A 23,876-nucleotide genomic window follows, 5' to 3' on the forward strand; every position below is an offset into this window, starting at 1 on the left:
TCTTCATTCAAATTTAAGTCATTCAACAATCCACCCTGTATTATAGAATGAGAAATCACCCAGGGTTATTCATATACTGTATTTTTCAGAGTATAAGGCACACCTCCCCCCCAAAAAAGAGCGTGGAAATGTTGGTGTGTCTCATACACCAAATACAGCCATTTTTGGCTCCTGAAGCCCCACCTCTTCATCCAATTTTTGCGAAAAACAGAGGCGTTTTTGTCTTCCCCCAGCCTCCAGAAGCACTCTGCAGGCTTCAGCAGGGCTGGGGAAAAACAAAAATGTCCCCATTTTTGTGAAAAACAACCTGTTTTCCACCCATTTTTCACAGAAATGGGGGCATTTTTGCCTCCCCCCCCCTGCTCTGCTGAAGCCTGCAGAGTGCTCTTGGGGGCTAGGGAGGACAAAAAAAATATTTCTTACTTACCTCTTTGAAATCTTGGTGCGTTATACACTAGTGTGTCTTATAGTCCAAAAAATATTGTATATTTATTTATAAGGATTTTGTCTGGCTCCCAAATCAACATCTTTTCAAGTAGTTTACAAGGCAAATATGCAATACAGTAAAATATACACAGACATAAAACAAGATGCTATAAAGTTATGTTATGATTATAATGAAAAAGACAGAGAAGAAGGTCTCAGCATAGAAGATAGAATAATAGGGTTGAAAAGGACCTAGAGGTCTCCCTGCTCAGGTAGGAAACCCTATACTCTTCCAGACAAATGGCAGTCCAATCTCTTCATGAAAACCCCCAGAGATGGAGCATCACAACTTCTAGTGGTAAGCCATTCCACTGATTAATTGTCCAGAAATTTTTGCTTACTTCTAGGTTGGATATCTCTTTAATGATCTTCCACCTGTTATTTCTTGTCTTGACCTCAGGTGCTTTGGAAAGTAGGTCAACCCCCTCTTCTCTGTGACTGCCCCTCAAGTCTTGGAAGAATGCATTCAATTCAAACTTCGATCAAAAGAAGAAAATTTGGCAATGGAACCACAGAAATAGGTCCCATTTCATTCAATAAGAGGCTAGATGGTCATCTGTTTTAAAAGTTGTATTTTAACCCACTTCCTGGAGGTTCCCCCCCTATGTTTTTTGTTGTTGTTGTTGTTGTTGTTGGCAAAGAGCTTGCCAGTTCCATCATGTATGGCTAAACCATGATCACCAACTTGCTTTGTGGCTTGGACTACAACTCACAATCTCTACATCAAGTTGGATTTCTTTTGTTGAAAGGGCCCTATTTTACATTCCTTTGCTAAGCAGGGAATTAGACTTAATAGCCTAGATAAGGGTTTTCCATTCTTGGCAACTTTAAGATTCATGGACTTCAACTCCCAGAATTCCCCATGCTGGCTGTTTCCAAGGTTGGGAAACTCTGCCCTAGATGGTCCCTTTGACCATAGAATTTTATTGATTGATAACAAACAATATGAAAACACACAGATAATCAGTTTGTTGGCATTAATGGCACAAGAGTGCTCTCTTTGGTTAAAATTTCAGTGGAGCTCCATCTTAGATTACCCTTCCTAGTACCAGTTTCAAAAGGAAGCAAAGGCAAGATCATTTTTTCATTATTTCAGATGAAGTAAACATAGTGAAGTCAGCCTGTCACCTTGAATAAAGCAAAGAAATCTGCTTCTAGCATAAGCATGATAAGATGACACAGACTGGTAATGAGAGGTTATGTTCATTTTCATAATGAGGCTTTGAGACCAAAGCAAAGAAAGGTTGAAGGCAAGGTTGGATTCTTTTCAGATGCATCTCTTCTGGCAGACTTTTGAATGGACAGTATGGGACGCACTTTCCTAGAAGAATGAAATATTTTGAGGAATATTTTAAAAGGCACAATATCGTATTTCCCTAAATGAGAAATGGACAAACATGTTTTTTTTAGTGGTAGAAAGCAGACTCACTCTTAATAGTGCCCCTCTTCCCAGCAGATATTTTGTGCCCATTAAGAAAGACTGGGTCAGCCTATCTACAAAGCAAAAGATCTTCCCCTCCAGGATGATGGGATAAAGAAGAACAGAACATGATCCTTTTTTTTTTTTTAATTATTATTATTTTAATGTATATTTTATTATGTTTTCATTCTATACAATCACATATTCACTGTGCTTGATCAGGGCATATAACATTGAATAATAAACACGGCCCTCACTTATATAGAAAATGCCCTCTACAATACAAACCCAGTATACCACCTTGGCCTGCCATACACCCTCTTTCAACCCCCTCCAACTTTCATTCTTCCTTCTCACACACCCCTCTACGCCTACTTCCCCTCCCCTTCTTTCTAACCCTATCACTCCCTCTCCATTCCCTCCCTCCCTTCTCCTCCTCCTCTCTCTCACCCTCTCCACCCTCCTTCTTCTTTCACTCGACTCTTTCCTTCGGTATCTATTACCTTCCAGTATATTCGGTTTGTACTATTTTTGCACTAACATTGAAAAGCCACAGTATACAAATACAATCATGGAATTTAACACATATTGTATTTCCCCCCTCCCCCCTCCCCCTAAATCCCCACCTCCCTTCCCTCCCCCTGACTTCCCAAAGACCATACTTGGTATAATTTTTGAACAATCACAGTCTGGAATATCTCTACATTGAACTCAGCTTCTTACTGTTACCCAAATTTTAAACAATTTAAATTATTACTGATACTAAGCATAAGCTATCTGGAGTTTTTTAGTCCCATATTTACTTTTTATGTAATCAATCCACTTTTTCCAGTCTCTTTTGTATCTCTCGTTTGAATGTTCTTTGAGATATGCTGAGATTTTGGCCATTTCGGCTAAGTTCATAACTTTCAAAGTCCATTCTTGAATTGTGGGTAAATCTTTCTTCTTCCAATACTGCGCCACCAAGAGTCTTGCTGCCGTTATTAAATACAGGATCAAATTAGTCTCTGCTACTGTAAAATCAATGCATATACCCAGTAAAAACAGCTGGGGGGTAAATTTTATCCTTCTTTTAAAGATGTTTTGCAGGATCCACCATATTTTTATCCAAAATGCCTTAACATTACGACATGTCCACCATATATGAAAATATGTAGCATCACAAGAACCACATCTCCAACATTTAGGTTGAACATTTGGATACATAGAGGCAAGTTTTTTAGGATCTAGGTGCCATCTATAAAACATCTTATAAAAATTTTCTCTCAAGTTTTGTGCTTGTGTAAATTTCACATTTCTTACCCAGATTCTTTCCCATGTTTCAAGCATTATTGGTTCCTCGACATTCTGAGCCCATTTTATCATACAATCCTTAATCAGTTCCGTTTCAGAATCCATCTGTACTAATACATTATATATCCTCTTTATATGCATTGAGCTTTGATCTCTTATTTGTTTAAACAAATTATCCTCAACTTTTACAAAGCCAGTTTTTTGATCTGTTTTCCACCTAGCTTGTAGTTGACCATACTGAAACCACGTTTGAACTACCTTCTCTTCTTTAAGTACCTCTAAAGATTTTAGTTCCATCACCCCTCTTTCTGAGATAAGAAGTTGTCTATAGGTGGTTCTATCGTGTTTTTGTTCTACATTCATATTTTCAATTGCATGTCTAGGAATTGCCCACATGGGCACTTTATCATTTAGTTTATGTTGATATTTTTTCCAAACCCGCAATAAAGCATTTCTTAAGATGTGATTTTTAAATTTCTTATCCGTTTTTTTGTTAAATAACAGGTAAGCATGCCAACCATATAACAAATCATATCCTTCGATATTCAAAATTCTGTCATTAGTTAGATGAATCCAATCACTAATTGCAGATAATGCCACTGCGTCATAGTATAATTTTAAGTTAGGTAATTTCAATCCTCCTCTTTCACGTGCATCTTGCATTATTTTCATCTTTACCCTCGGCTTCTTTCCTGCCCACACAAATTTGTTGATACCCTTCTGCCATTCTAAAAGATTCGCATCTCTTTTAAGTATTGGTAACATTTGAAAAAGAAATAAAAATTTTGGTAAAATGTTCATTTTTACTGCCGCTATTCTACCCAGCAAGGACAAATGCAGTTTTTCCCACCTTTTCAACTCCAACTGTGTACTATGCCAAAGTGATTCATAATTATACTTGTATAATTTCCCATTTGAGATTGAGATATTAACTCCAAGATATTTAACTTTTTTAACTACCTCACATCTTAGCGTCGCCCCCAGTTCTTCCTTCTGTTTGATAGTCATATTTATAGCTATTATTTTGGTTTTTCCTAGATTTATTTTAAATCCCGAGACTTGACCATATTGATTGATCGTATTCAATAATACCCTACTAGATTCCTGCGGTTGTTCCAATATTATAACCAGATCATCCGCAAATGCACGAACTCTATATTCTTGCTGTCTAATTTTGATCCCTTTTAGACCGCCCAGGCCCCGTATCTTATTCAACAGTATTTCCAAAGTTATAATAAACAATAATGGGGACAGAGGACAGCCCTGTCTTGTACCTTTTTCAATTTGAAAGGAGTCTGTCAGACTTCCATTGACAATGATCTGGGCTGTTTGCTGCTGATATATTGCACCAATTGACCGTAAAAAGCCATCTCCTATCTGCATTTTTTGCAATGTCTTCAGCAGGAATTGCCAATTAACTCGATCAAAGGCTTTCTCCGCATCCAAAAATATGAATGCGGCCGGGATTTGATTGTTCTTTCCCAGGTATTCTAAAGCGTTGATAATTAATCTAACGTTATCCTTCATCTGTCTGCCCTGTATAAAACCAGTTTGATCGGTATGTATCAGTTGCTGAGTTACCCCCATTAGCCTATTTGCTAATATTTTAGTAAAAATTTTATAATCTACATTAAGTAATGAAATAGGTCTGTAATTTTTTGGTTGGGTAAGGTCTTGATCTTCTTTGGGTATCAACGATATGAACGCAGTCTTCCACGAGGGAGGCACTTTCCCTCCCGATTGAATTTTATTGAATAGTTCTCTGAGGGGTTCTACCATTTCTAACTGTAGATATTTATAATAAACAGCTGTTAAACCATCTGTGCCTGGTGCTTTCCCTAACTTTAATTGTTTAATTGCCTGCAAAATTTCCCCAGAGGTTATAGGTTGGTTCAGCTTATGCCTATGTTCTTCTCTGACTAGGGGGATTTTCTCTTTATCTAGGTATTTGTCTATATCTCCGTCCTTAATTTTATCCCCTTTATACAACTCTGTAAAAAATTCCCGAAATACCTTTTGAATCTCTTCCTGTTGAAACACTTCCTTCCCTCTGTGACACAATTTGGATACATTTCGAGCTTTCCTTTTTTTTCTAATCTGATAAGCCAACCACCTACCGGGTTTATTTGCATTGCAGAAAGTATTATGTTTAGCATATAATAAACTAGTAGCTACCTGGTCAGAGATCAGCATATCAAACTGAGATTTTAATATAGCAATTGTTTCCCTAATCTTTGTATCTCCTGGATTCAATGTTAATTCTGACTCTTTCCCTTTAATTTCCTCTTCCAATTCTTTTCGTTTTTGCCCTTGTTTGTATCTATGTATTTTATTTATATTCATTAATACTCCTCTCATATACGCTTTGCTTGCATCCCATACATATTCCAAAGATGTACCCTTGTTCATATTGAAGACAAAATATTCCGATAGCAATTTTTTACAATCATTAACATACTTTTCATATCTAAATAAGTTTTCATTCAACCTCCAGGACCTTCTTGCCTGGGCTACCCTTCCCAATTCCATCCAGACTGGATTATGGTCTGAAAGAACTCTCGCCATAATCTTTGTCTTCTTCACCCTACAAAGTAAATCATTTGTAATTAGTATAAAATCAATCCTTGAAAGAGATTGATGTCTATTGGAAAAAAAGGTAAAGTCATATTCTTCTGCATGCCTCTCGCGCCAAGCGTCTCGCAATTCAAAGTCGTCCAGCATGTCAAAAAAGGGTTTGGGTAACTTAGCTCGAAATTTGGTGTTCGGGCGAGCTGTCTTCTTATCTCTTTTGGTATCGATCACGCCATTCCAGTCACCCATTAATATACAAGACTCAAAATCCCACTGTACTAATTTAGCATGAAGATTTCTATAAAATCCATCTTGTTGTTGATTAGGAGCATAAATTCCCAAAAGTAACGTCTTTTTCCCTTCTAAGATTAAATCTAATGCAATATATCTTCCAAAGGGATCTGCTTCAATTAGCTCAGCTTTAATGTCTTTTCTTAAATATACTACTATGCCATTTTTCTTTTCCATGGCTGAGGTCGCAAAATGTTGGCCCAGTTTGGGGTTAAACAAATATTTTTGATCGGTTGATTTGATATGAGTTTCTTGCAAGCAAATTATGTCATTCTTAAACTGTTTAAGATAATGAAATATTTTCTTTCTTTTCTGTGGAGAGTTCAATCCGTTAACATTCCATGTCAAAATCTTAGTTGTCATTTTTGGTTGCCTGAAGCTTTTTTAGAGCCTCCCGCAAGGCCTGTCTCACCTTTGGTTTGGCTCCTCCCACAGCTTCTGAGCTTGTTGCAGTAGCTCCTTGGTCAGTGGCCAATGATTGTTGAGATTGTTGCATAGTAGCTTGTTTATCCGTTTGTCTGGTGGTCTTGCGGTTGGATCTTTTTTCCTTGACTCCTTGCCCTTCCGGAAGAGGGAGATGATACATTTTATCTAATGGTTGTGTGGTTTGCTGTTTATCTTGTTCGTCTCGTGGTTTTTCACCATATCCCGAAGGTTCAGGGTATCCCATCTTCAGAATCTTATGATAGAAATCACGAGCTTTCCATACAGAGCTGAGACGATATCTTTGTTTGTCCATTGTAACTATAATACCGAATGGGGCATCCCATCTGTACTGTATCTGGCGCCTTCTGAGCTCTTCCACCAGAAAGGCATAATCTCTTCTGGCTCTTAGCATCTGAGGCGGTATTTCTTTCAGAACAATCAGGTCCTGTCCACCAATTTGAAGCTTAGTATTGTAGGACTCTTGTAGTATCATATTTCTAGATTCTCTTGTAACAAAGTATATTACCACGTCTCGGGGAAGTTGCCTTTGTTTTGCCGCCCATGAGTTAACACGAAAGATCCTGTCAATCTGCCAATCAAAATTGGATCCCGGTTTTCCCACCAGACGGTCAAAAGCTTCAGAGAACATTTGCTTTAAGTTCTCCTGCTTTTCTTCACGCAGCCCCCTCACTCTTAATGCAAGCTCCATCTGCTTATACTGTATCACAATAATTTGTTTTTCAGCATTATCAATTTTTTGTTCCACCACTTCAGTTTGGGATATCAGGTTAGTTTTAGCTTCATTGAGAGTTTCTAAATTATCTTCCATTCCAGAAATATATTCTGTTATCACATTTACAATTCCCATCATATTATCATTCATTTTAGTGACCCTGGTATCGAATTTGTCATATAGAACTTCCATCTCATTCCTTATTTCATCTTTGAAATCTTTAATCATTTCTAGATTCTGTTCTCTGAATTCTTTAAACATTTCTAAGTTCTGTTCTCTGGATTCTTTGAACATTTCCAGAAAAAATTCTTTTGTTAGTACATCTCCACTAGGGGGCATAGATGGTGGGGGCTGCAACTTTGTGCCAGGTATGGGAGACGTTTTTGGAGGTAATTTAACAGAGGTTGATTTGGATGCCATTATATTTTGGTTTTAATTATTTATTCTAAATTACTAATCCACTGTGCTATGTGGAGAAAAAGAAATTCCTCCCCCCCTTTTTTTCCCTTCTTTTTTTTTTTCTTTTTTTTTCCCAAGGGGTTTTACGGAGGATTTCAAAAGAGAAAGTCCGTTTAGAATGTTTGGAATGTGTCTGAATCAACAAAGAGTCTTGAAAGCTTTAAGGGAGTAGCTCTAATTAAATTATAAGAGATTATTTCTTTACTTCTGTAGCAGGAAGCCGGAGATAACAGATGCAGAAGCTGTAAACGCCATTTTGAAGACAATTAAGCAAAAGAGGTTTTTATAACATTGAAGCTGGTATTTCAGATAGAGAAAGGTTTTAAAGTTCACAAGTTGGTCTTTGCTCGTATTGATTTTTAATAGTCTCTTTTCTAAAGATTGTCCTGAGGGGGAGGGGATCCTGTCTCGTGCTGTGAATAACAGCTGCGAAGTTCAGGTCGGAGTTGAATGACTCAGCTTTGGGCTGATCCTCCCCCTCCGTCCACAGCTCACAAAGAAACAAACTGTGAACTTCAAAGAAGATTCTTACCAGCTGAGATTCCTCACTGCTTTTTTCTTGTCTGAAAAAAGAGTTATCTTCTTGATATTGAGTAGATAACGATCCTGAATTCTGGGGGCAGCTCTGTTAAGCTGCCGACCGGCGACAGGCCACTCCCCGGAAGCCAGAACATGATCCTTCAGGACATAATATGATTAACCCATCACCATTTAGCAGAAGACACAGAGCTCACTACGTTGCACAATCTCATAAGGGTATTTCAGCCATTGCATCATTTCAGAGCAGTCCAAACTTCAACCAAACCTGGGAGCTCAGACAAATTCTCAGGATATCTACTTTGCCTATAGAGTCAGCTATGACCCCTACACAACCCCTACATGGCCCCATGGGAGTCTGACAACAGGTAATAGAATATATGTTCTTGCACAGGAACAAGAAGCTCAAGTGCAAAGCCCAAGAGAAGATGTTTAAAAAAACCACTCTCAACTCCCCAGCTCCCCAGAATCAAATGTGGTTCTGCTTCATCAATAAACCATCTTTCCAATCAGCCTTCATGTTTCCAGTGTCTTTCTTCCAGCTTGAAGATGGATTTTTTTCTTCCAGCAGACAGTATCTAGCATTTGCATTGGATGTAAAAAGTAAGGCTTCAGGAGCCATGAGGAAAACCCTAGAATTTTAAATTGATGTAGGATTTCATAGCCAGCATCAATCTAACAGTGAGGAGCTTCCAGGTTAACAGGCTAACATTAAATTGATAGTTATGAATTAAATTAAAGTGACATGTCAGAATGTGAGTTAGAGGATGATACAGAAAAAAATAGAAGTGTCCTCAAGGTATATTCAGAAAAATTGAGAAGGTGGCCTCAGTTGTGTAACTGAAGATTCACCTGTTTTATATGCAATGCAGATAGAGCTTGGATCGCACCATGGTGGCCACTATCTCGATCTTTTAAGCATAGCCTGTGGACCTCTGCACTGAAAAAGAAACTTTTTATGGTGCTGACAGTCCCTTCATTAATCTTTGGCTGAGCTGACCAACAGTAGAGAGAAGCTGCCAAGCCAAGGTATCAATAGCAGTAGACTTATATACCGCTTCATAGGCCTTTCAGGCCTCTCTAAGCGGTTTACAGAGAGTCAGCATATTGCCCCCAACAATCTGGGTCCTCATTTTACCCACCTCGGAAGGATGGAAGGCTGAGTCAACCCTGAGCCGGTGAGATTTGAACCGCTGACCTGCTGATCTAGCAGTAGCCTGCAGTGCTGCATTTAACCACTGCGCCACCTTGGCTCAGTGGTATCAGCCAGCCATTGAGAAAGCAGCTCAGATATTGCGCAAGGGCAATACAGTATAAGAATGCAACAGAACAAGGAAGGACTTTTGACTAAGATGGTAGGAGAGAAGTAAGAATTACAGAAGAAAAAGAAGAAGCAAAAAGAACAAAGTAGATTAATTTATTTTTTTATTTATTTGTCAAATTTATTTTCCTCCCATCTCACCATGGGGCTACCCTAACAGTAAAAACAGAGAAATGAAAAGAAGTATAAACATAATAACAAAATAATGAAATATAGAATGGAAATTCTGTCAGGGTTCCAAGTAACACTCCTAACCGAATAAGACTTCAGGCATTTCCTCAAAGCTCCATTTTATTAGAGGTGTCATATTGGCACATCTGGGAAAACCCAAATCTGAAACCTTGCTTTCCAGTCACGCCTCTCCAAAGTACAGGCTGAATGTTCTTGATTCCCAGGGAAAGAATGTGGTTGTTGTTATGGCTATACATCTCACCCCATTGACATCCACCACCCCACCTCCCAGTTCCTACAACATGCGTGGCAGCTCTGAAGATCCAAAGAAAAAGATGGCCTCCAGGGCTGACAAATACAGTAGGATGAGACTAAAAGATGGAATGCAAGAGGGGAGGTATGAGTGGCTCTCAATCTAATAAATCCAATAAATCAACCCAATCCAATGAATGGATGGAGAGAATGGCCCAAGAAATTTGAAAACACTTAAGAGTTTAAATACCCCAACCTGTCTTTTTGGTGCATGGTATGGCATGGCGTGGTATGGTGTGGCATGGTATGATGTCTATTGACTTAAATGGATTCATATGACACCTTTATTTTACTGAACTCAAGATGGGGTACATAAAGCTCCTTTCTCTTATTTTCTCACAACAAAAATGCCATGAGATGCGTTGGTCTGAGAGGAAGTGACTGGGATAAAGCCACCTTGTTTGCTTCTATGCCTAAGGGGGCACTAGAAGTCCTGGTCATGTGGTTTTAGTCCAGTACCTTAATCACCCCTAGTACGGTATGGTAATGTTCCATCTGTTTCTTCATAGCAAAGCTCTCATTCAGACTATTGCAAGTCTGTTTGGTTTGGTAGAAGAGAGCTGCTTTCAGAGAGACCAAAGAAAGTTTAGAAGTGATTAGACTATTTTTCTGCACTTAAAGTGGCAGCCATTGTGATTTAAATTATGCCAAAAATAACTAGAGGTTAATAAAAAGAGGTGAAGCCCTAATTGCAAATCCTTCTCGCCTTTCAGCACAGGCAATGTTCATTGTTTTACTTTAATTTGCAACACCAAATTAAATTCTTTGTCCTAGTTCCAAAATGATTTTACAGGTTTATTTAATGACACTGGCTTCTGCTGTCCACTTAGATATGCAAGTTTCATTACCAAGAATGACTGGGGAGCACAGCCTCTGCTCCTTCAACCGTTTGCAGTTGTCTATCAACAAACATTTAGCATCCAACAGCCCAGAACAAATCTAATTCACTTTCTACCAATTCTGATGTAAATCAAGTACTTGGAGCCCACATAATTAGACAATGTTAATAGGAGGAAAGATTGGAGAAACATATTGGGGAATGCAGAAATCTCAGTCTTTTATCCCAGCATGTTTTTGTTTGTTAAAATGTGGGGAATGGAAAAGAGAAGGCTTTTAGATATGCAGGATGAAAGCTGCAGTTACCCAAGTGATGAATTATATGACAATTTTTTGTGAGGTTATATGTATACTTTTTAATTGTTTGGGGGGGAAATCAAGTTCTAAAAACATTTCTTTAGCTGGTTGCCTTATGCCAGGGCTATCTGCTCACAGAACCTTGAAAAAGACAATTAAAAGAGGCATTACTGAATCCTAAATTAAAAATTTTTCTTTTTAAAAAAAAATTAACTATCTTAACCTTTTTTAAATGTTTATACTTTTAACTATGTGAGTGTCAAAAGAACGCATCTAAGTGTGTGTCCCCCTGAGTAAGAGTCAGATCAAAAGATTTAGAAAGTCAAAATGGGGCAAGTAACAATTTTCCAAACTATACTGTACAGGTTGTGTGTCTTCATATCTAAACTCACAAATTCTTAATTCCTCAAACTCTCTAACATACCTCAACAACCATGATGAAGTCATGTGCATCATGACCTCCTCATGTAAGTTACATGAGTTGCAGAGATGGGTTGCTCCTGGTTTGGCCCGGTTCAACCGAACCAATAGTGGAATTCAGGCCTGGGTCACAGAACTGGCAGCGACTCAGGCCTGCCACACACCTGAACCAGTTCCCTCGCTACAACTGGGCCACCACCATTTTGGATTTTAGTGACTGCTCATGCAAAGTTCATTGTAAATTGTTCTGTGCATGTGTGAAGAACAATTTACACTGAACAGCGCATGTATGACCAGTGCATGGGTGAAGGGAGTGCACACACGCATTGCGTGTGAGTTGTGAACCAGTAGTAAAACCGGCAGCAACCCACCCTTGATGAGTTGTAGTAATTTATAGAGGTCTTATTATTTTATTTTATTATTTTATTATTTTATTATTTTATTTTATTTTATTTTATTTTATTTATTATTTTATTATTTATTTTATTTATTTTATTTATTTTATTTATTTTATTATTTATTTTATTTATTTTATTTATTTTATTTATTTTATTTATTTTATTTATTTTATTTATTTTATTTATTTTATTTATTTTATTTATTTTATTTTATTTTATTTTATTTTATTTTATTTTATTTTATTTTATTTTATTATTTTATTTTATTTTATTTTATTTTATTTTATTTTATTATTTTATTATATTATTTTATTTCATTTCATTTCATTTCAATTTATTTATTTATTTATTTGTTTGTTTATTTATTTATTTATTTATTTATTTATTTATTTATTTATTTATTTATTTATTTATTTATTTATTTATTTATTTATTATCATATTTAAAAGCCATCCATTTGCCTCACAGGACCACTCTGGGCAGTGTACAAATAGACAGAAAAACACAAAAGTGATACATAAATATTATCATAAAAACTGTTTTGAAAAAAGGATAAAACAATTAAAATTCAGAATTTAAAAGGTGGGGCAGGGGCTCCAGGGCATTAACCAGTCTCATGGCTTCATGTGTCTCTGTAGGCCACAAGAACGTTGGCAAAGCTGGTCTTCAAGCATTTCTGAAATACCAGGAGAATGATGGCCTGGCCATCATTCCTTGTGGGAGGATATTCCACAGAGTGGGGACAACAGCAGAGAAGCCTCTCTTCCTGGGCCCTGCCAGTTGAAATTCTTTATGAATGAAGGCAAATACATGTGTCCCAGGGTAATGATGCGAGATTGAATTTGGGTCGGTCCCTGGGACCATAGATTTATTCTTCCAAGCTTTCAGAATCATGCTGGAGCCCATCTTCAGGGAATTTTTCTCTACTGAAATACAGTGGAATTCTTTAACTGACAGGGTCCATAGCCTACCTTCCTTGGCTGAAGGGATAGGACAGGCCAATTTATCAGGGCAAAAACAACTCCAAAGATAATCTGGCCCCATGTCACATAGGGCTTTAAATATCATAACAAACACCTTGAATTGTGAATGAAAGCCACTGGCTACCCAATGCAGCTTGTGACATCCTGACATCCTGATGCAAATATCTGGAAGCTAAAAGTGACAGCATTTGTGTACTGATGCCATTGTGCCTGTGACATTGCCTGTCTCTTGCTCTTCCTGTGAACTCACATGCTCCAGTCCAAGAGCTGAGACAATTACATTATAAGGGTCTCTTTTAACAACAGTTAAGACCTGTCTTTCCAGTCTTGTAAAGTAATTGCTAGGATACTTAGATGATTACAGTCTCTGTACATTTTCATGGCAACCCAGGATGAATATGATACTGCAAGAAGGCTTTCTGATATTCAGCTGAGTGTGCATTTGAGGCAGGAATGATGTCAGTCCCACTGGCTTTTCTGTAACTATTCACTATAGCATCTATAAAGTCCTTATCCAGCAAGAAACAGTTTAGCCCAGACACTTCTTAGTTATAGTATGTTTCCTCAAGACTGCTGTCTTTCCTTGTCACTGGAATTATACAAGACATGTTGTTTAAATGGCTGGCATATTTTCTTTATCAGTCTGGGTCTGTAATTGCATTAGGTCATCACATTGCACTTTGCTTTTGGCTGTGAATGAATAGGAATCAACCATTGTGGTTTATAGACCATGATTTATGTTTTATTCTGCTCTGCAAAGCAGACCATCAGATTGAACCAAATATATAGACCTTGAACAAAATCCAGTTTACTTATAACCACACCAAAAGGTAACACATGAGACATTTTGTGATTGTTAGACATTTTCAGTTGTAACCAGGAGGCCATGTCAATCTGCAGAGAATGAAGGAGATGTCTTTGACAGAAATTTGCAAAACCATAAGCAAATAGAGTTGAAACTTTGTTTAAGTCCTGGGAAGCAAGATAATATTCAGCAGCATTTCAGACACTCGTGATTCACTGCGACATAAGACAGAAGGGTGTTAAGGCCCAATCAGGCTTGCTAGATTTTGTTGCTAGACCCCATTCACTAAAATATAGTTCTAGTCTTCCGATGAAGTTGGTTTGCTATCCCGGTCTGTTAATTGGGCAGATATCAGTCTTGCAAGCCTCATTTGAGAAAATCAGTTTGGCCTAGTGGTTAAGGTATTGACCTAGAAACTAGGAGACTAATCTAGTCATGCCTTAGCCATGATAGCCAGCTGGGTTTCCATGGACCAGTCTCTGTGCTCGGGGATCAAGGAGGGAGGTAATTGCTCATGACCAGAGCTCTATTGCTCCACTACCTGCCCATCCTCCCCCATCACCTGGGCACTCTTTCTTGCTAGTGACCTTTCCAAGGTCTGAGGGACCCGGGACTGCCTCATCCTACTCCTCCAGTCTGTCAGTATTCCAAATAGCATCCAAAATTAAATCAGAGTCCAAGGCAAATGATTCCTCAAAGTTCCAATTAATTAAGAGGGCCATGTTGGCACATCTGGGAAAACCAGAATCTTAAAGCTTCCCAGTTTTCCTCATCCTACACCCACAAGTCCATCACATGGTCCAATCTCCCACTGCCATCCACCCATCCAGTTCCAGTGAGGTGCAGAAGTGCCAAGACAAAGGATGACCTTGGCTTTCTAGAAAGGAATTTTATTTTGGCTAAATAGCATTTAACTCTGTACAATCCCCCCTCCCATTTTCCCCCAATAGAAAAGGCATAGTAGAATAATAGAAGATCCAAAAGGAATATGGCTGCAGGCCTGACAGTCATTCCTCCATTGGCCCTAGGTCCGTCTTTTCCTCCTCCTCAGACTCAGGCTGCAAAGGGGCCATGACACACCTGCTCTCAGCCCAATCCACCTCACAGGCTTGTCGTTGTGGGGAAAATAGGAGGAAGAAGGAGTATTGGGTAGGTTCACCACCTTGAGTTACATATAAAATAATAAGAAACAGATAAAAATTGAATAAATACTAATTGTGCTCTGCCCTCTCTTCTAAGGAGCACTGTGGTTCTCAAGGTCTCACTGGGTTGAAGTTAGGAAGCCTGCATTTGAGACCTTAGTGCTGCCATGAGACAGAGTGAGTTTTGTTCCAGCTCCTGCTGGGGACATCAAAGGAACCCCCAACTGGGCATCCCTCAGACAACAGTGACATCACCAGCTAATCCTTTCTAACCCAGAAGTGCCTCAGTGCTTCTTCTCCTTCTTATATCAGATAAATCTGTGTGAGTCACTTATTAATATGAACTTGCTTCCCAAAACTTAAATAATGTTTTGGCCCTCTTTGCCCAGACAATAGTTCTTGCAATTTTTGTCAACGTCATTTCCCTTATTCTCTACCTCATTTTTACCTCCTTAAATAAGCTACAAAGTCAAATGGCTACAAGCAAAATTAGCGTCTTCTTCCATGCTTATGTCCATAAAGCCATTTCTTGCCTTCTTTTTATTCAGTTGCCATTTATACCTTTTAACAGGACACTTGCTTTATACTATCCAACCTGCTGTTGGAAGTGGACATGCTGTGATCCAAGTGATGCTATTTCTAACCTACTTCCAGGCCTTTTCTATACCAAAAAGCTGGTTGCCATGGTTATAATTAGCATATTTTAAATAACTTTTAATGGCATATAAATCCAATAAACAAACACAAGCCAACATAAATGTGTCCAAAGGCTTATAATCTGGGGTGGGAGGGTGAGAAGCTGGTTTAATTGTTTGAGGAACTGTGATGACTATAGAATTTTGTAAATCTCACATCAGCTGTGCCTGTATGTATCTCTCCAATTTTCTTCCTATTAATATTCAAGAGCTGTGAAGTGGTCAGCTGGCATAAAGATTAAAGGTAAAAGCTAAGCAGTCTTCAGCCAAGCTGAACAAGTAGAATATCATACCCTAATTTTTTTTCAACTGAAGTCACCTAAAGCAAATTAAGGAATGCCTCCGAATATCATCATTTACTACAGAAATGCTTCTTAAATCCACAGCACTTGTATTTAGTGTTCTTATTAAATGTGCTTGTAGATATTGTACTGGAAAAGCATAATAACTGAACTGTTATTTTGAAAGCAAATGGAAATTACCCTAGGTGAATATAGGAACATGAACTGACACTTATACGATACCTACTCAGTCATATTTCGTAGACAGCGTAGCATATTAATAAGAAATTGCATTCCAAAGGTTTGGCAGCAGCAAAAGTTAAGGAAAAAGAAAGGGATCCATCAATCCAAACAGTGAAGACTGACAATAATTAAATCCAAGAAAACAAAACACTGTAGACCTAATTAGGAGCAGAAGTTTGGTGTGCTTTTGAACAGACTGGGAAGCACAAAGTTCTGTTTTGCTTATGGCTATTCCTGTTGCAAGTCTTCTTAAAACCAAGGAAGAAAACATGCCCTCTCTCATAGAAAACTAAGTTAGAGATCAGGGAATCATAGGAGAAGCTGGAGGCAAGCCAAGCAAGATGTGGTATAGAGGAAATTTATTTCTATGGATGGTCACTGGGAAAGTGTGTTGTGGTTGTGTTCAGGTGCATTGAGGGGTTGCAGGCTAAAGGAGCAACTGGCTAAAATCCATCTTTTCATGCTGGGATGAGATTCGGGGTGGAATATCATGCTTAGAAATGGTGTTGCTTGCTGTTGGGTGCTTGGGAATGAAAACCTGTGGTATCGGGGTGAGGGACACAGGTTCCCAGCAAGCCAAAAATTATTTTCAATCTGAATGCAAAAACGGATTCTGGGACCAGATTCAGGTTGGAATTTCATAAGCAAATTTTCTCCGTCTTTCCTGAGAACCCAAATTATTGAAGGAAGCTGTTTCCATTTTCTTCTTTGGGAGTATATTAGTGACAGAGAAGCCTTCCTTTGAGTTAAAGTCAGGGGTGGGTTCCTTCCGGCATTACTGCCAGTTCAACATGCAAAAAATTTGCACTTAAAAAGGTCTGCGCATGCGCATGTTAGAAAAGGGTAAAAAAATAAAACAAAAATTGCAATGAAGATTGTTCTGCGCATGCGCAGAACCAAAAATCAAGATGGCACCACTAATAGAACTGATTCAGGAGCACGGCAGGCTAAGTTACTACCTACTCGGCCAAACCTGTCCGAATGAGTAGGAACCCACCTCTGGTTAAAGTGACTGGTTGCAACATTAGCTCTGGCTAAGAATTGCTAGAAGAATGCTATAGGTCTATTGGTGGAGAGCCCAATATTTGTTTTGTTTTGTTTTATTATTCTTTCGTATTTTATTTTGTATTTCTTAACTGGTCATGTCCCTCAGAGAGAGGTTCTAGGTGGTGCACAATAGAATCAATAAAATTATGGCAGCCAGCAGGGTGCAATTCACTACATCTGATTCTGGACTTTGTAGATGACCCATAGATTTGGTATAACTACTGCCACTTGGAAAATTCTTTTGATGCTTTGTGTCCAATGTTAGTTTGTTCAGGAAAACTAATCCACCAGGATCCTGGAAAAATCAAGGTAAGAAGATTCATTATGGCTTTCATTTTCAGTATCTACTCCTGTCTCTTTCCAAAAGATAGGCAAAAAGCAAAAAAAAAAATCCATACAGTTTGAAGAGTAACCAGAGTGTCGTTGCAACGTGTCTACAACATGTCATACAGATTTTCTGGAATAATAGCTCTCTGATGTCCAAGCCACATTGTCGAGGCCACTTGGGAATGGTGGGACCTGCAGTCCCAATCCATTTAGAGGATTAGGGTTTATAACAATCATGAATATGGATTTTCCTTGTTATAATGGGTATTGAGCCTCTGGAGATATACAAATACCTCAGACTAAGGGCTTATTCTGACAGATGTAATGCTCTTTTACTAATTAACTGTGTCTCAATTGTTAATCTCTATTCTGCTTCAGTTATGACACCTGTGAATGTGTCTTATAGTTTTAATATGAGAAAATTAAGGGTAGTGATTGATGGCTGTGTTTCTCTTCCCTTCTCATTTCCATTCCCGTTTATTGGTCAGAAGAAACAACAACTTCATAATAAATTGTGATGTTGGGGGTTAGGCAACTGGAGTCAGGGAATCAAGAGACCCGACCCTTTTTTTCCACCAGAAGTTAACAAAATAAATTCCCTGAACCACTTTTTAAGTGAATTCCAACTGACAACTTGCTATCAGGATGGAGATGCTCTGATGGGAAACTGTCAAATTAGGTTACTTTTGAACACGCATCTAGCTTTTTCCAGAGCAACAATAGACATGTGTCCAAGAAATCCCTTCTCACCAGTTTGGGTGGTCAGTGCAATCATCAAGGGGAATGTGTTGAAGCATCTGAGAGCTCCCAGCCAATTAACATTACATATCTGGCTTTGGTGGAGAAGCAAATACCATTTGCTACAGCTAGTTCTTAACTTATGACCACAATTGAGCCCAGGATTTATGTTGCTAAGTGAGATATCTGTGAAGTGAATTTTGCCCCTTTAATGACCTATCTTGCCACAGTTGTTCGGTGAATCACTGGAGTTGTTAAGTTAGTAACATGGTTGTAAATTGAATTTGGCTTCCCCACCGACTTTGTTTGTCAGAAAGTAGCAAAAAACTGGTTACATGACCCTAGGGCATTGCAATCATTGTAAATATGAACCAGTTGCCAAGCGTCTTAATTTTTATCACGTGACCATGGGGGTGCTGAAACCGTTGAAAGTGTGAAAATGGTCACAAGTCACTTTTTTTAGTACCGTTGTAACAGTCATTTAACAAACCATTGTAAGACAAGAACTACCTGTATTCTTATTCACAGAACCTACTTGAATAAAAGGCTCCAGGAAACAGCTGGATTGTCAGGGTTCCAAGTAACATACCTATAGCAAACAAAACACTGAGGCAGGTAAATTCCTCAAAGAATAATTCTGTGAAAACCGACTCTGACTATTCCCATGATTTTCACTTTCTCAAAGCAATCAGTCACATGGCCCAATCAAGATACTGTCCAGTTGCTAGGTGACTCCAGTCCCCTTCTTCTGAGCACCTGCAGGAATGTCCTTGGTTCCCACGAGAAAGTATTTGTTTTGACTACAACACCCCAACTATCTATCCCCCCCCCATTCCTCTTCTTCAGTGTATCAGCACTGAAGTCTCAAAATGGTCTCAGTAAGGCTTCAGAGCTGACATGTATTTTCTATATGGGGAAGCCAAATTGCCCAGAATATGATCCATAATACAGGGCTGTCAAACTTGATTTCATTTGAGGGCCACATCAGGGTTGTGTTTGACCTTGGGGAGGAGCAGGGTAGACATGGCCAGCTTGATGTCACTTTGTTAAGGGTGCCTGTGGTGGCCCAAGAGCTCTGCCAGCAAAAATGGGCTTCTAAGCTCCGTTTTTGGCTGTGACAGCCTTCTGCAACCTTCTGCCAGTGAAATTGGAGCTCAGGAGGACTGTGAGCAGCCCACCCGAGCTCCATTTTTGCTGGCAGAGGCATTGCTGTCCAGTCCTTTGCTATTTCCAGGGTGGCTCAGCGGGCCAGATCTATGCACCTCAAGGGCCAGATCCAGGCCCCGGGCCTTGAGTTTGACACCCCTGCACCATTGGTGGGTTGCTCCTGGTTCGATTCAGTTTGGCTGAACCAGTAGTAGTGGCAGTGGGAGGGGCTGAGTAGTAGCAGTGGGAAGCACTGGCACTTGCCCGGATGCTTCTGTGCATGCAGAAGTGCACACATACCTGTAGTAAAAGTATTTGCAACCCACCAGTGCCCTGCACTAATACCACCGCATCATCATCATACATTTTCTCTTAAGGGCAAAAATGTTAATAGTAGCAAATCAATCCCTACAGAAATATCGAGTATATAATGCCTTTTATGAAGACTTATACAAACCATCTCTCTTTTTAACTGGGGTCCTGGTTTTCTTTTTGGAAGAGAAAGATGTTGCAAGTGCAAATCAGGAGATGCAACTGTGCAGTTATTTTACCAAGCAGCAATTATTTTCACAAGCTTAAGCAATATATTTAGCTCAGCTTGCTGGGAGCAGTAAAATGCATATGCCACTTTTGAAATTCACATAATGCTTGGCTTCCTTTCTAGCCATCCACAAAATTGCTGTGTCCTGCCTTGCCTAGGCAGTCAAGGCATAAATATATAGCTATGAATAATTGCTAGAACAAACTCAGTCTACAGCCAGAGTGAAATAACTTAGTATTTAATATGAAGGTGAAGTTGCTGCTTTCTATTCAGGTAGTCCAAGTGGAGTAAAATGCATGAAAGGGGGAAGGTCAGTTAAATATGTACCCCCCTGCTTATCAAAATGTGTTGATATTTCATCTATAGAGTAGATCACAGACATTGAAAACAGAATCATTGTTCATTCTCATATTCTATTTTTTCCATGTCCCCCATTTTTAATGACAACAAATACAAATTCTCATCAGCTGGGATAAAGGCAAGCAAATACTATCATATTTCCATTTTAAAATTACTAAATTAGTAATTTGAGAGCCGTGGCATTGTACTGTTGCAGACTAACTGTGTCCACTACCTGGAGTTCGACCTTGACCAGTTCAGAGTTGACTCGGCCTTATAACCTTCTGAGGTTGGTAAAATTGGATTGTTGGAGGTAATATACTGGCTCTGTATACCAGTTAGAGAGGGCTGTAAAGCATCATGGAGTGGCATATAAGTGCTATTAGATAATGTTTCAGAATTTTATTTTTCTTGGTTCACTTATGCTAAAACAAGCTTCTTCACTGATACACTCCAAGTCTCAGAATTCAATATGATAATGTTACCTTCTCTCCTTTATTGATTTTGAAAGGATGCAATAAAAGGGTAAGTTAATAAATCAATAGAAGTGTAATAATTCAAATGAAACACTCTTAACCACTCTTATAGACCTCAAAAACCTCTCTATTGATTTCTATGGGGACAGAATTGTCAAACTTTTTTGACATAGATCGATGTGGAACAGCAGTGTTTTAGTCCTTTTGACAATATTCTCCTTACTTGTTCTTTTATTTACTTAAATGTATGAATAAAAATAGGTGTGGAATTTTTTTTTATGTTATATCAAGTCTCCTTCAATTTATGCTTGATTCCTGATGGATTGAGGGACACAACTGTATAGTTATTTTGGATATAGTGTTGATCATCTTAGCCTACTGAACTGATGATGCCAGGTGATCTAGCAATTATGTACTTTTCAGGTCCAATTCTTACATTTTTTTTAACTGAGTCAAGGAGGTGCAGCCACTTATTTAAGCATGGAGGTGGTATTCAGCCAGTTTGGACCGGTTCACCCGAAGCGGTAGCAGAAATCACAGGTGGGCCTGCCCACCCACCCCAGCTCTATGCCATCCTATTTAGGCACATGTTTGTGGTCGAGCGCATGCATGGAAGGCATGTGTGTGTGCGAACAAAGCACATGCATGGAAGGGCAGGAGCATGTGTGGAAGGGTGGCTGTGCGCAGGGCAAACTGGTGGCAACAAAATGTGAAACCCACTGCTGCATATCACCCTACCGATATATGAATGTGAATCAATAAGCTTTCAGTTATTGAATCCCAACAATATTTATACAGGTAGCCGTTGTGGCACATAAGAAAGACTCAGGATGCATCTAAATAAATTAGTCTTGACCTGATGTCTAAATGCATATAAACAAGTCAACTAAATCTTCCATGATTAGAGAGCTATTTATTTTCTTATTTATTAAATGTATATGCCACCCATCTTGCTGTCCAAGCAGACTCTGGATTTATGAAATCCACTTCTGAGTATCCCTGTTTTTTATATCTCACAAATAGGAGAGAAGCGGAGCAGAGCATTATATGGCTATTACAATTATGATCCCATTTGCATTGGGAGGGGGGGGTAGATCTTAAGCTATCCCAGATACCTTTTACATTTAGAGCTTTCAAGATCAGGCCAATTAAACCCAGTAAGAAATGGCAAAGTTAATGTATTCTCGATAGCAGAGCATTATTTCAGTTTCATTGCTACTATTTTAACCGAAGGCACAGAAATGTGGAGTCTCAATGTAATTTCTTTCCCCACACCTGGAAATGGGAGGACGAGAACTATCCATACTGAAGAGTTAAATGTCAAAGCGATAATGTATAAAAAAAAATACCATGTATTTCTAAAGGTGGGTTTACAAGATCCATCAAAGAGGAGAGACAGCAATGCAGATCAGATCCTGCTGGCATCTATCTTTTACTGATAAAAGAAACTTAACTCAAACTCCATTTGTTTGGGGGAGAGAGAGAGATCAGAGAAAGAATAAAAAAGATATTTTAAAGGAATAAAGTCTCCCCAAAACACTATCCCCTTAATACAGAGAGTAAAAAGGATGATTGGATACCGATCTATACATCTCTGGCCAAAAGAAAAAAAAATGAAAATGAAAAAAAAGATTTCCATTCCTTTCTGTGGTCATGCCTTTCAGAGATCATACTCACATAGCTGCTTTTGCTTCTGTTTTCCAAGCCTGTCTTCAGAATGATAAAAAGAAAGACATTTGGCCAATTCTTTTTCAATCTCTTTTGACCACTGCCAACCCTACCATTCATTTCCAGTTTCACCTCCTACTCAAACTGTGCCTTGATGAGAGCTAAAATTGTACTTACTATCTTGTTTTCCAACCCCTTTTTCTAAAATGGTGTGGAGCAAAATCTAGAGTTGTGTGTTCATGGGTGTGAGAGGGGAGGGGAGGGAAAGAGAAAAAAAAGAGAGATTAACCAAGCTATTACTCATGGCCTTATCCCCACTCTGTCTCTTTTTAGTCCATTTCTTTTAACATGGATAGAACAGTTCTCAAGGTTCAACATGAGGGAAAAATATATGATTTTCAAGCTTGAAGTGACTTGTGTACCTAATTAAGTCAGGCTCTCTTAAAAGGAATAAATGAACTTTCCTGGAGTTTTCAAAGAATCTGAAGGAAAAAAAATGTGTGAGCATAAGTAGAATGAAGCTAGCTGGACTTACTGTAATACGAAAAGTCAGTTACTAAATCCCTTCTAGTGCCAGGAAAGCAGCCAAAAGTACATGCAAATAGCAATAGCATTTAGACCAGTGGTTCTCAACCTGTGGGTCGGGACCCCTTTGGCGGTCGAATGACCCTTTCACAGGGGTCACCTAAGACCATCGGAAAACATATATTTTCTATGGTCTTAGGAACCAAGACACCAATTTTATGGTTGGGGGTCACCACAACATGAGGAATTGTATTAAAGGGTTGCGGCATTGGAAAGGTTGAGAACCATTGATTTAGACTTATATACTGCTTCAAGATGCTTTATAGCCCTCTCTAAGAAGTTTACAGAGTCAGCATATTATCCCCAACAATGTGGGTCCTCATTTTACCAACCTAGGAAGGATGGAAAGCTGGTCAACCTGGAGCCAGTCAGGATCGAATTGCTGGCAGTCGGCAGAATTAGCTGGCAATACTACATTTTATCCACTGCACCATCATGGCTCCTAGGATGATGTATGACAGGGCCAGCATTTTTAGTTCAAAAGTTTTTTTTTCTTTTAAGACAAACATTTCATCATTCCTCAATCAGTAAGACATCTAAGTACAATTTTTTGTGTGTCAAAATAGTTCTAGTTTACCACCAAATTCTTATCTAGCCTAATGTATACCCCTCCCTCCCTCCACCCTCCCCCCAACCCCCCTCCTCCTCCCCCCCCCTGAATTCCCAGAACCCGTACACAGTATGGATTTTTAACAAACACAGTCTAAAATCTATTGAGAAAAAAGAAATAAAGAAATTAATGACATTCTACATTGACCTTAGCATTTTTATTGTAATAGTTGCATTTCAAAAATTGTGACTGGGCCAACATAGTTGAGTAATAAAATCAAAGTTACTGTATATCAAATTGCAGTTGTGCAGTTGTGGCAAAAAAATGAGTAATTTGAG

The sequence above is a fragment of the Thamnophis sirtalis genome, unplaced genomic scaffold (genome assembly GCF_051295495.1).
Source record: "Thamnophis sirtalis isolate CommonGarterSnake01/CBP01778 unplaced genomic scaffold, rThaSir2_p1.2 scaffold_5, whole genome shotgun sequence".
NCBI lineage: Eukaryota > Metazoa > Chordata > Lepidosauria > Squamata > Natricidae > Thamnophis > Thamnophis sirtalis.